This window comes from Schistocerca gregaria, chromosome X (genome assembly GCF_023897955.1).
Source record: "Schistocerca gregaria isolate iqSchGreg1 chromosome X, iqSchGreg1.2, whole genome shotgun sequence".
Lineage (NCBI taxonomy): Eukaryota > Metazoa > Arthropoda > Insecta > Orthoptera > Acrididae > Schistocerca > Schistocerca gregaria.
The window spans coordinates 378,525,358-378,539,154 of record NC_064931.1 but is presented as its reverse complement, the minus strand read 5'-3'; the positions used below and the strand labels follow the sequence as shown (position 1 = coordinate 378,539,154).

General features: G+C 38.3%; 1 protein-coding gene across 1 annotated transcript in view; it reads right to left on the bottom strand.

Moving 5' to 3' along the window:
* Positions 1 to 13,797, bottom strand: part of LOC126298069 (protein eva-1) — an 869,024-nt gene that overhangs the window by 97,615 nt on the left and 757,612 nt on the right. The gene's annotated exons all lie outside the window — the stretch shown is intronic.

Here is a 13,797-nt window from a genome sequence, read left to right as displayed (position 1 = left end):
TGATACCAAATGGCACAGGGCAGTGGGTTTTGGTGAGCAAATGTACAAGAAAGCATGACATTCCAAGAAGCTGTCAGTTTTAATATGCATATTAAAGTTATGGGAACAAGTGGAATTACTGAGCAATATGTTGTGTGTGGTAGAGCCATAGGCAGGTTTTGTATTAGCAGAATTTTAATGATCTGTTTTCTGAGGAGACGTAATGGTAATTTTCATTTCAAAGACAAGTTCCGAATGATGTACAGTAAATGTGAATTGATAAACCATCTGATGAACAAGGAGAAGCACCAAGCATGAGAAATTAAATGAGTGGACCAAGCTTATGTTACATAATTTGCTAAGGAATTTTCTAAGAAGAATTTTGGTAAATTTATTTTGCCAGTTTGTTAAGTGGCATTTCATAAGATTGATGTCTATGTGTGGAAATTACATAAGGTCATTGGACAAACCATAGAAAATACTGTCTCAGTTAAGGAACAGCCAATGAACCCTGTAGTTTATGCTAAGAAATACAATAAGAGGAGGAAAATCTTGTCAGTTAATAAAACATGTTTTAAACATTTGTTGTCCAGATATGAAAACAGTTCACAAATCAGAGACCAGATTTCTTCAAAGGGGAAGGAATGTTGCACCATGACTCCATCAGGTGTAATGTACTTTCCTTCCATGCTCAGCAAAGTGACATTCTACAGGGGAAAGTGAGCATCAGCTTGAAGTCCAAACACCATTTCACAAGAAGATGTATTAAAAGTCAAAGAGCATTTATTCAAAATGCTGATGAAGCAGAAGAAACTTGCCAACTCCTCTGAAGGGTGAAACTGGACAATGTTACAGCTCCATCTAGGGTTCTGCAGGAGCTGAAGAAACAAGAAAATGAGAACAAATGAAGTCTCAGCACCCAATGGTGACACCCAGAAGCTAAGCCTGTTGTCCCTTCTGGGGGGGGGGGGGGGGGGGGGGGTGCTGCTGTTGGAAAATTATTGGTCAGCACACTGTTATAAATAATCCTCACATCAGACCCTCACTCTCAGATGATACTCACTGACATCCTCTGTACATAACCATTTCAGGATGTGTACATGATGCTGAATGCCAGTCTCCAACTGTTGTCTTTGATTGGGAGACAACTGCTGTGCCAGTAGCTCTACATGTCCACTTAAGCTGGAGACAGTAGGCAGACAACATGGCTCCTTCACATCAATGGTTCACCTACTGGGAGACTATAAATTGCCTGGCCTCACTATTATTGTTCACCAGTACCTGCAGACCCTCATTGTTGCTGATCACCATCCAGTGTGGGCATATGCTTTTAACTTCAGCCGTGTCGAGTACACCATTATTCCCAGTGTATTACACAGCAATTATGAGTCAGTCAGGCTGCCAGGAGCTGCGCCCATCATACATCAACAACAGCATGTGGCAATGTAGGCCTCTGGTGGCCATGTTGATGCAAGTGCCCATCACTGCTGGCATGCGCTATCTTCCAGACTGGTGGTTGCTGGTGTCAGCACATAGCACATGGGCAGCCAGCTATAGCATTAGGGACAACAGCCTTCTGCCTGCAGCAGTACTGTCTCTGTATCAACTATTGTGATCAGGGATGTTTCACTAACAGTTTGCTGTGCAATTTCAGTCACCACCATCTCCACAACCCATGTACAAGTGAGGAAGTAGCACCTTTTCCTGACCTGCGAATAACCAGTTCCTCTGCCACTGTCAGGGCTGGCCCTTGGCCCTAACAGAATGAAGCAATGAGTATGAATTATCATTTTATTTGGGTTTCATTGTCTTTGAGAAAGCTTTTGACTCAATGATAACAAAATCTCTAGAAACAGTTTTGAGAAATAAGGCACTAATCCAACTTATCAGTACCACCATATAACGACAAGGCATTTAACTTTGTTATCAAAAATCTAAAAAGTTCCTTTCCGATTTACTTCAAATTTTTACACAGTAATCTAATAAATATTCAGAAAGACAAAGGCTACATATTATTTTGAACAAAACTGTACAGATTTTCTGTTAAAACCAACTGCAAGAAAGAAAGTGATGTGTCATGCTATGCTGCTGAAATGTGCAGTGTAGTTTTCTGTCTTGCAGTCAGTTTTATGAGGATAACAGGGCACATAAACAGCTAGACAGATTGTTTCCCCAATATAGAGTATATTCATTCTCATTATATATAATTTTAAACTCACATTGTGAACACAACAAAGTACTGTCTTGTTTTCTTCCTCACAGTCACTTAACACAAAACAGGACAGCTGTATTGATGGCTTGTCAGCTTATGATTAGATTATTACTAGAGAATCTGAATCATCCAAAACCTTGCAATCCTACCCATTTGCAGATTGAAATTATGAAAAATACTGTCATTTACTCTACTATCCTCATAGATCCAGCAGCTGGAGAGGTCTCTCACATAGTGCCTATGCCAATGATCCCAATTCTCTTCAAGTAACTTCAGTTCCCAGTCATGGTTTTGTTTGCAGTAATACTGAAAAATGCTTAAGGATGATGACAGGGGGGAAGAGCAGATGGGCAGAGAGAGGGAGGAGAAGGGGGGCAAAATAGACTTGGATGTATATCCATTTCTAACACATAGTTAATAATTCTGAAGCATTGTCAGTTTCAGTATTATTATTATTATACAGAAGAAGATACACATCTGAGTTACAGCATTCATTAATCTTTCATCATAATAGTGATAAATTCATAGTTGAGAGAGATGTCAGGCAAGAAAAACTCCATACAAAACTTTTCATATCCACAGTGGAAATTTTCAGATCCTTAATCTGGGGAAATGAAGAAGGAATATGTGGTAATAGAGCATATATGAACTGCTTCTATTTTGCTCATGACACTAGTCTGTTTGTCTTAGTGAATGTAAAAACTTGGTAGAGCCAGTTTGAAAGAAGGCCTATAAATCAATTACAATAAGATTGACCAATATATGAAACAAATGAAAATAGTAGAATGAAGTCTTACAACCAGTTGATAAGTTTTTGTATGAGGACATGCTCAAAAGTGATGCCTCTTAATTTTTATTCTGTTTTCAATATTAGTTGAGGTATTATATGTCATACATATTACTCAGTCAACTTTCCCATTTTGCTGATGCAAGCTGCAACCCTCTCCTGCTAACTGATGTAACTACATTGGTTGATGAGAAAAAGCATTCTGTAATCAAGTTTCACATTCAAAGAGCTCAACCACACATAGAGAACCCTCTCCTTTAAAATCAGACCACACATGAGCTCTGCAATGTCTGCAGCAATTCAACGCCTTGGGTACATTGTCACTGATGATCCTCCATACAGTCCCAACTTGGCCCCATCCAATTTTCATCTGTTTCCTAAACTTAAAGAAAACTTCTGAGGACTTCACTTTGATAGGGACTGTGCTGCCTCTCATATTTTAATTCCGTCTTAGATTGTCTTCTGTAAAGAACGTTCTAAAGGGGAAGTTACATATCACTCCAGAAAGAAAACACTGACAGAACTAAAGAAGGTAAGTTATCCTGATTATATACCCTATGAAAGACCATTTGTTGTATGGACCTTAGAATTCTACTTAGCATACTTAATGTCTTATGCCATTATTGGCATCTCTGTTGCAAGAATGGAGTTTTTACCTTTATGACAGAAAGGAGAGGGCAATATTGTCAAACTTCTCCTTAGGAATCCTAAACTCAGAATGGATTAATATAAGAGTCCTGTAAGGAGTCTCCTGTTTTTAACCTACATTAATGACCTTTCAGTGAATTTAAGGGAAACTGGACATCATGATCTGTATTTTTTACTAGTGTTTTGAAACATAATAACACAAAACTTTAATTGATATTGAAATGAAACTCTAACACTTTAACCAAATAGTTAGTTTATTTTGAACTCTGTGTGAAAAAAATTAAAATACTGTGGAATTCATAGTGGAGTGAAAATTGATTTTTATTTTGCATACTAAATTATGTATAATTTTTATTTTAAGTAGACTGCACTTCTACACCATTCACAGTGATATGCCAAGACAAATTTTATTCTTTCAGTTATTAACTTGTTAAAAGAAGAAAGCCAGACTACTTACCAAGTTCTTGTTTTGTGTATTTAAAAAAAAAATTAGAAGTAAATTCTTTCTCCTAATAATTTAAGAACATATGACATGCTCAAGCTTAAAATATTTAATACATTGTTGAATGATCTGGTTCACTGTGTAGGCATACACTATATTATTATTCACACAAAATTTTGTTTTTGTAACTTTCCGGATGAGATAATGATACCTAAGTATGCGAAAATGCTGATTATGGAAAACTGAAATTAAAGATTTGCATGTCATTTTCTTCTCAATGATAACATGTCAAAACAGTCCAGCTCCATAATCTTGTTGATTCTGAGTGTCCTTTCCATCTTCTTTGAGTTTTTTCTCTTTTTCTGTTATTCTGGTCCATTTGTCATGCTTCCAGTAGCTTTTACAGCTTCAGTGAAATATGGCCTGTCCATTTTTCATGTCGTCCCTAGTTTTCATGCCTAGTATGCTCATGGTTTTTAAACTGTTTGTTACTCCATCATTAAAACATTTTATGTCATTCATCACACCAACCTGAAAAGCTGACATGTTAACAAATACAGTTTCCAGCAAGCACGCCCAAATGCAACCAGTGAAACGCTCAGAGAAAATTTGTGCTGGACCGGCGCTTGAGCCCCGATTTCCCACTTTATGCAAGTCTTCACCACCTCAGCTATCTGGACACATTTCCCTTCCAATCCAAACTCTCAAGTTGTTGCACACGGCAGATGTAGCCATACTGTCTATTAACTTCATTGCTGGCAGCTTTATCTGATTCCTGCAAGGGTTTGGACATCGTATGCATCTGCACTGGAATTATCATTACCCTTAAATGAAACAATAAGTTTACTGTTACCAGTCACTGTTTATTTGTTTCCACGACGCGTTTCGAAGGTTTAAACCTCCATCATCAGGTGGATATACATCAGTTAATATGGCATTTGTGTGTTTGTGTTGTGTTACGATTTCTTTGGAGGAAGTTGTGACACTGTCTAGTGGAGAAAACAAAACAGTATTTCAGAACTTGGTCTGTTTTGACAAAAATTGAACTTGTATCTAGCAGTAAACATAAATTAAGTAAGATAAAGTACCTCCAGTGGTCACAGGATCCTTTCACAGTCGTAACACATCACATGAACACTATCATATTGTATAAACAAATATGGCGTCGTAATCTATTAGGTGCATGGATCGTACAGCAAAAGAGAAAACGTTCTCACAAAGTCCAGAGAATATACGTCCTAACAACATTATTACAGAAAACTTTTTTGAAGGATTTGGAGGTGTTGAATACATTTGTTGGAGTAAATACTTCAGGCAGTATGTAAATACGATTTTGACAGCTTAAAATAGCATAAAGTTCATACTCACTTATACAATCAGGTGAGGTGTTAGAAACTTTAAGTACAATAATCATATTGGCTACAGTGATAAAATAAAATAAAATAATACACAATTGACAATTCTTATAGGGGTTCATATGTAGATATGAAAGGCTGGAGGGAGAGGGGGAAGGAATATAAAGAGAACATGAGAGGGAGGGAGAGGGGGGAGAGAGAGATTGTATGACAGCAAACTTTACAAGGCAAAGGATCTTAAGATCATATCTGTTGCATGTATTAACTGTCTAAGGGTTGTGGTAATACATTGGTAAATGCTTAAAAAGTGCACATGGATGTGCATTTGTATCAGCAGTTGTATACATAGTTTCAAGCTGACAAGGGGTACAAGCTGTTGGTGTGATTGTATATCTGTAAATGAAGTCAATCTCCTGTACACTCAGGGCTGTTATGGTAACATAAATAAATATTAGTGGTAAATCTTAGGGTCTGTGTGTGTGTGTGTGTGTGTGTGTGTGTGTGTGTGTGTGTGTGTGTGTGTGTGTGTGTGCTTAGCAATTTTTAATGACGTAGGCAGTTGTTGAAAACGGAGATGATACTACTGTAAATATTGTCATTTTTGTCATTTAAGATGCATTCAGGTTGTTTAGTTTGATGCTTGTATATTTGGAGTGTTTCAAGAATGTCTAGTTTTCTGCCTTTTGGTTGGATGTGTAGGATGCTGATACTTGTGTTGTTAACATGGTGTTTTGTTTCATGCAGGTGGGTGGCAATAGCTGATGTGTGGTATTTTTTGTTTTTTAGTGCTGCCATGTGTTCTTTGAACCTAATCTCAAATGATCTCCCTGTCTGGCCTATGTAGAAGCAGTCACAGTCTAAACATTTAATTTTGTATACGCCTGTGTGATGCAGAGGGTTTTGTGTGCTGATGTTGTGGGGTAATTTCTATCCGATCCTGTTGTCTGTTGTGAAGGATATGCTTATGCCTTTTCGTTTGAAGACATTGGCTATCTGATAGGAAATCTTACCTAGAAAGGGGATTGTGTGGAAGATGATATTTTCTTTTTGTTTTTTGTGTTGTGATTTCTTTGCCATTATTGAGTGTTTTAGGGTGTCTACTATGGAGCTGTTATAACCATTTGCAATAGCTGTTTGTTTTATTATTTGAATTTCTTGATCACTTTTGTCTTCAGAGAGTGGTAGTTGGATAGCTCTATTGATCATTTACTGGAATGCTGCCACTTTGTGGGCTGTGGGGTGACAGGAGGAGTTGTGGATTGTAGTATGTGTTGTGGTAGGCTTCCGGTAAATTTCAAACTCATGTCTGTTATTCCTTATTCTAACTGTAAGGTCTAAGAAATTTATACTGTCATCTGTTTGGTGTTCAACTGTGAATTTTATGTTTTCATGGGAGCTGTTGAATAACTGGTTCAACTCACTGATGTCATCTTTAGTGCCTTTGATTAAAATGATGGTGTCATCCACATATCTGTAGTAGTAGATGATATTTTTGAGGAGGTGGTGATCAGAATTCAGGATTTTGTCTTCTAAGTTACTTATAAATATTTCAGCTAGCAGCCCAGAAAGATTTGAGCCCATTGCCAGGCCATCTGTTTGTATGTAGATTTTATGGTTGAATTTAAAGTAGTTGTGTGAAAGTGTGAATTCGAGCAGGTCCATTAGCTCAGTAATGTGAGTTGAAGGGATTTTTTTTATGTTTTTGTAGGTTGGCATTGATTATCTGTAGTGTGGGATCTATTGGCACAGAGGAATAAAGGTTTTGTATGTCAAATGAGGCAAGTGTGGCTCCGTCAGGTACTTCTATGTCTTTGACATGTTGTGTGAATTCTGTTGTGTTTTTAAGTGTTCTCTCATCATTGAATGTGTATGCTTCTTTGAGAATTTTGAAGAGCATTTTGTTGAGTTTGAATGTTGGGCTGTTCCTGCAGTTCACTATAGGTCTTATGGGGGTCCCATTTTTGTGTATCTTGGGTTGTGACTGAAGGCAAGGTGCTTGTGGGCTCATTGTTACAATATTTCTTGCTTCTTGGATGGTGAGTAGAAAGTTGATGTTGTTTGAGATGTGTTTAATCTCTTTTTGAATTCTGGCTGTTGGATCTTTATGTATCTCTGTTATGTGGTTGGTTTGGAAGAAGTCTAAAGTTTTTTCTACATATGTTGCTCTGTTCATTACAACAGTTGTGTTACCCTTGTCAGCTTTTACAATTATTGCAATATTCATGTTTAATTTAGTACCATTAAGACTAAATTAAACATGAGCATCACTAAATGCATTGGGAAACCTTGTGGCTTTGGCAAGTGCTACATACTTTAAGTTTGTTTGCTTGTCATGCTGTTCACATCAAATTGTACCATTTTCAAGTCATGGTGGCAGTTTTGGCTCTATTTTTCTATCATGATGGATGTGAATCTTTATAGAAATTTTTTCAAAATCGGATCGCTAGCATTATCTCTGGCATGGGCCCCCAGTGTTATCTCTGTCAATTGCTTGTACATCCTTTATCAAGGGACAATTCAACACCCATTACAAAATAAGCATGTCCCCAACTACCTTTCCCTTTATACACAGTTTAATTTCTTTCATAGTATACCATTTGTCTATGGACAAAGGAGACCCATCTAGGCATGTTGAGACCACACTAACAAAAAAGTGATTATAGTAGACTCTGAAGGGCACCACCATGCTTTACTGTGGGAGTACTGATGTACATTCATGCAGGCACTCAAATGAATCAGTGAAAAAGAATATGTAAAGTACCATATTTTGCATTAGAAGAGAGGAAGAAAGTGTGGAACTTCCAGGTCAAATAGATGATATTTGTAGATGTTGGAACACTTGCAAACTCTATGTGGTGTAAAAAAATGCAACTAGTTTAGACATAGAGTCCTGCAGTCAATGTGGAAAGGCTTCACAATAATATGTCAGACTGTGGAGATGACAACCATCTTGGTCCAGGCCTAGGCTGCTAAGTTGCTTCTACTGGCGAATTTGAGGGTTGTTTTCAACAGTTTTTCACATTCACTTCATTGAATGTTGGTCCTGGGTTAACCTTTTCCCAAACATGCATGAAAGTATAGCTTTCAGAACACATTTGATTCAACTTTTATTATGCCAGTTAGCATTAAGAAATAGAAGAAATGAAAATAATGCATCAGTCCATTAGCATTATTAAATATTAAAATTTGAAGGAAGAAAAAAGCACTAAAGATGGTATCAAAGTTTTTTACTGTTTTACTCCACTCTGATAAGAATGAAAATTAATGACTTTTTTGTGGGTTATCGTTTTTGATATCTAATGGTATTTCATCAGACTTTTTTTCCATTTCCCATTTTTAATATCAGCCCAACATCATTGGTACTATCTCAATAAAAATAGCTGTTGTCAACATTTTCTGTTAATTAACTTATTAGATATGACAGCTTTAATCATACTTGAAAATAATTTTGGATTGTTAAGTCATAATGGTGGCATCCACATTTAGATTAATAACATGAAAATGATGTACTTTGGATATGTTTGTGAAATATGCTTGCATTTATAGTTACCAAGGTAATCTATCTTATGAAAATTGTTTAGTAACTATTAAACATTTGAGATATAATAAGTTCCTTGTACTTCCTATCAAATTTAGTTGTTGCAGTACAGCAAATTTCTACACTTATAACATTACTCATGTAAATAATGACAATTTTATAATTGTAAATAAAATAGAAAGAAACTTCGACATGGGAAAAATATATTAAAAACAAAGATTCCAAGACTTACCAAGCGGGAAAGCGCCGGTAGATAGGCACAGTAAATAAAACACACACACAGAATTTCTAACTTTCGCAACCGACGGTTGCTTCTTCAGGAAAGAGGGAAGGAGAGGGAAAGACAAAAGGATGTGGGTTTTAAGAGAGAGGGTAAGGAGTCATTCCAATCCAGGAAGCAGAAAGACTTCAGTTGTCTGCTTGTGTCTGTGTATGTGCGGATGGATATGTGTGTGTGTGTGTGTGTGTGTGTGTGTGTGTGTGTGTGTGTGTGTGTGTGTGCGTGCGAGTGTACACCTGTCCTTTTTTCCCCCTAAGGGAAGTCTTTCCGCTCCCAGGATTGGAATGACTCCTTACCCTCTCCCTTAAAACCCACATCCTTTCGTCTTTCCCTCTACTTCCCTCTTTCCTGAAGAAGCAACCGTCGTTTGCGAAAGCTAGAAATTCTGTGTGTGTGTTAGTGTGTTTTATTTATTGTGCCTATCTACCGGCGCTTTCCCGCTTCGTAAGTCTTGGAATCTTTGTTTTTAATACAATTTTATAATTGGATAGATAAAATATCTGCTCACCAATTGGTGGCAGAACAGATACATAAAAGAAGGTTATAATTAGACAAGCTTTCAGAGCTCCTTCTTCAGGCAGAAGGGTTGAAGGGGAAGGCAGACAAGTGAAGAAAAAGGACTAGAGAGATTTACGAAAAGGGGCAGATTTCAGGAAAGTCGCCCAGAACTGTGGGTCAGGGGAGATTTACCAGATGGGATGAGAAAGGAAGACTTATTGTTGGGGACTGCATGGAAAAGATCTGAAAACCTGAGAGCTTAAACGTGGAAGATAGGGCAACACCCAAGACCAGAGGTGACTGCTTTAACATCATACACAAGTTAATAAGAGTGAAAATCTCAGTGCATTGCATGTAACAGAGGTAGGATGGGGGGGGGTGTGGGGGGGGGGGGAGGGGCAGTGGCAAAAAATAGACAGGTAAGAAAATGAAATGTGTACAAAACTAAAATGGAGTGAAGAAAGGAGTAGTTACTATGAAGAAAAATTAAGGCCAGGTGGGTGGCAGGAACCAAGTATATGTTGTACTGCTACTTCCAGCCTGCAGAGTCCTGAAAACCCAGATTGCGCCTGTAGTGAAACAGGTACTGAGGTCATGATTGTCAAGTTGTAGAGTGTGTTCTGCAACAGGATACTGCGTGTTGCCAGTATACACCCTCTGCCTAAGCTCATTCATCCTAAGTGATAATTTGGTGGTAGTCATGCAGATGGAAAAGGCCGAACAGTGTTTACACAACAGCTGGTATATGACATATGTCGGTTCACAGGTGGCTCTCCCTTTGATAATAAATGGTTTGCCACTTACGGGGCTGGTATAGGTGGTGGTAGGAGGGCGCACAGGACAAGTCTTACAGTGCAGATGCTCACAGGGGTAGGAACCATATGGTATGGGGATTGGTGCAGAAGGTGCATAGGGTATAACAAGAGTATTGTGGACATTAGGAGGGCGGTGAAAAGCTATTCTAGGTGTAGTGGCCAAAATCTCAGACAGAATGGATCTCATTTTAGGGTGTGATTTTAGGAAGTAAAGGCCTTGTCAAAGTAGCTGATTAATACATTCCAGACCAGGATAATACTGAGTAATCAGTGGTGTGCTCTGAAGATGTTTCTTGGAGGGATCAGCAATTCCAGGATTGGATGTGACAGCCTGGGAGATCTGCTTTTGAACTAGGCTAGTGTGGTAATTACTTCCAGTGAAGGTTGATGTGAGAATGATAGTATATTGCTGTAAAGGGTCTGCAACTGAACAAATATGTTTGCCTTGAATGCCAAGGCTGTATGGGAGGGAACATCTGATATGGAAAGGATGGCAACTGCCGAAAAAAGGATTGCTAACTAAGCAGTAAACTCTGTATTGCATATTACCTTGTCTTCCACCTTTAAGCTCTCAGCTTTTCACATCTTGTATAGTGCAGTCCCCAACAATCAGTATTTCCTTCTCATCCCATCTGGTAAGTCTGCCCTGATCTGCAGCTCTGTGTGACTTTCCTCAAATCTACCCCTTTTTCCCAGATCTCTCCAGTCTTTTTCCTTCGTACCTCTTCCTTCCCCTTCAATCATTCTGCCTTAAGAAGGAGCCACTGGCTCCAAAAGCTTGAGTAATTATAACCTTCTTTTATGTGTGTGGTCTGCTGCCGCTTGGTGAATAGATTTTTTATCTATCCAGTTATATTGTTTTGTCAAAAACTGATTGATTTCATTGTTATAATGACAATTTTAGAATGTTACTCCCTCTTTATTAAATGTCTGTAGACAAATATGCTTTCAATAGATGCTGTTTTGCAGGGCAACACGAAAAAGTGAGTAGCACAAATACTGTGAAAAATAGGTAATCACAAATCTTGTAGAGGCCTCTTCAGTGACCTCAAAATTAACACTATCACTTTTCAGTACACCTAACTTTTAATGTGAATGGTAGATAACAATAAATTTAACTTATCTTGTGTGTGGTTAGTTTCTGTAGTCAAAAAGTCCAGCTAGAAAATATAATTCAAGTGGAAACTGTTTCCATGCACTAAATACAGAAAGAAATTATTGCCAAAAGTCACCACAGGACACTTCAGACACATATAAATAAAATGAATATGGTAGATCCTTAAAAAGCAGTTATAAGTTGCAGAGACTCTGCCTATACAGAAAGAAAATAACAATTCATCTCATCAAATAAGATACTGCCAACAGACAAAGAAGACAAAAATTAGATGATGTGTAATTCACATAGCCACAACACAAGACACAAAATTGCACTGCCTGACAAAAAAATTGAAACACCCAGAAGACATGTATGGGTGTCAATGTAACTTCATACATGTACATACCATTGGGTTGTATGTAAATAATTAGAGTTGCAATTCTGTGTGACCAGTAGGACAACCACCAAAATGCATTGGTGTTGCTCATCTTTAGTGTTGTTACCAGGCCTAGTAGGGCATATGGTGGGCATGATCAGCATCACATGTTGAGCGATCATTGCATAGGGCATGGAGGTGCTACATATTTGTGTGAGATGGCGTTACCAGTAATAGATTAAATTTGAAAGAGGTGCCATTGTCAGACTCCATATGGCCTGCCAGTTGAGTCATGCAATATTCACATTTGAAAGTGACAGTGGCCTGATGTTAGACTGCATGGAAAATTGAGGGGAGGCACACTCATTGTTAAAAGACGGGTAATAAGGAAGATATGGGGGCAAATCTTAAATAAAGGAGAATGGAAGAAGAGGGAGAACAAGGAAGTCTACTTCTTGATGCAATGAACAACAAGTTAATCCTATCTGATCACTACAAGGGAGTATCACAGTATTGTTCAACAAGCAAATTGTAAACCCTTCACATCTATGCCCACCATCTGAGAACCAGTAATAGACCTCCTGCAACATTATTTGTCATGTCGCACCATTGGTCAGAAACTAGAAGGAACTGCACTAGGGAATTACCATTCCATGCATAGGCTGCCATTAACACCGCAACGCAGATGATTGCATTTGGAGTGATACTGTGCCAGAGAGGCATGAACTGCTGATGAATGGCATCACATTGTGTTTTGTGATAAATCACAGCTCTGCACTATCCCAGATGACCATCATTGGTGAGTATAGCAACGGCTTAGTGAGAGATCACATTCTTCCAACATTTTGGAGAGTACAGGGCTGTTGCTCCTCACGTCATGGTGTGGGGAGCCACTGAGTATGACTTCAGTTACAGCTGGTGGTGACTGAGGAAACTCTGATGGCACAACAACATCCTTCATCCTCATTTGTTACCTCTTACATGATTGTATTGTGGTGTTATTTTTCAACAGAACAATGCTACTTCACACATGGCACCTGTCTCTATGAACTGCCTGCATGATGTTCAAGTACTTCTATGGCCAGCAAGATCCCCAGATCTGTCACCAACAGAATGTTTGTTGGATCATCTGGGATGTCAGCTCCATCCCAGAGCCAGTATACATGGTATCAAGGACTATTTACAAAAGTTGTGGGCCACCTTACCTCAGGAAAGAATACAACTGCTTTATGACACCATTCCCCACGAAATCCAGGAGAGAGTGTGGGGGGACATCATGCTGGTAAGTGGTATCATGCTGCCAAATAATATGAATAAATTTTGTAACCAGTGAAATAACACCAAATACTCTTTCAACGCAAGAAACTTCATTTTGTTTCCTCCTCCCCTTCTGGATTCTTCTCTTTTTGTCAGGCATCATATTTTTTATGTAGACTTTCTAGTGATTCATGGGAGCTTACTCTTAGGATGAGGTCTACAGAATAAGTTGGATGCATGGATGGATGGGTAAATAAATGAATGAGCAGAAATCACCACTCACTTTTATAGCCAAGTAATGAGTAGCAAACAGACACTTACAAATATTTATAATGACTAAAAATGTAAATGTCATGTGACTAGGGCCTCCTGTCAGATAGACCATTCACTGGGTGGAAGTCTTTTGATTTGACGCCACTTTGGCGACTTGCACATCGATGGGGATGAGATGATGAAAACTTGAGCATGACTAAACAAGGAAAGGAAAACTATCAATATTTAAAGATGAGTTATA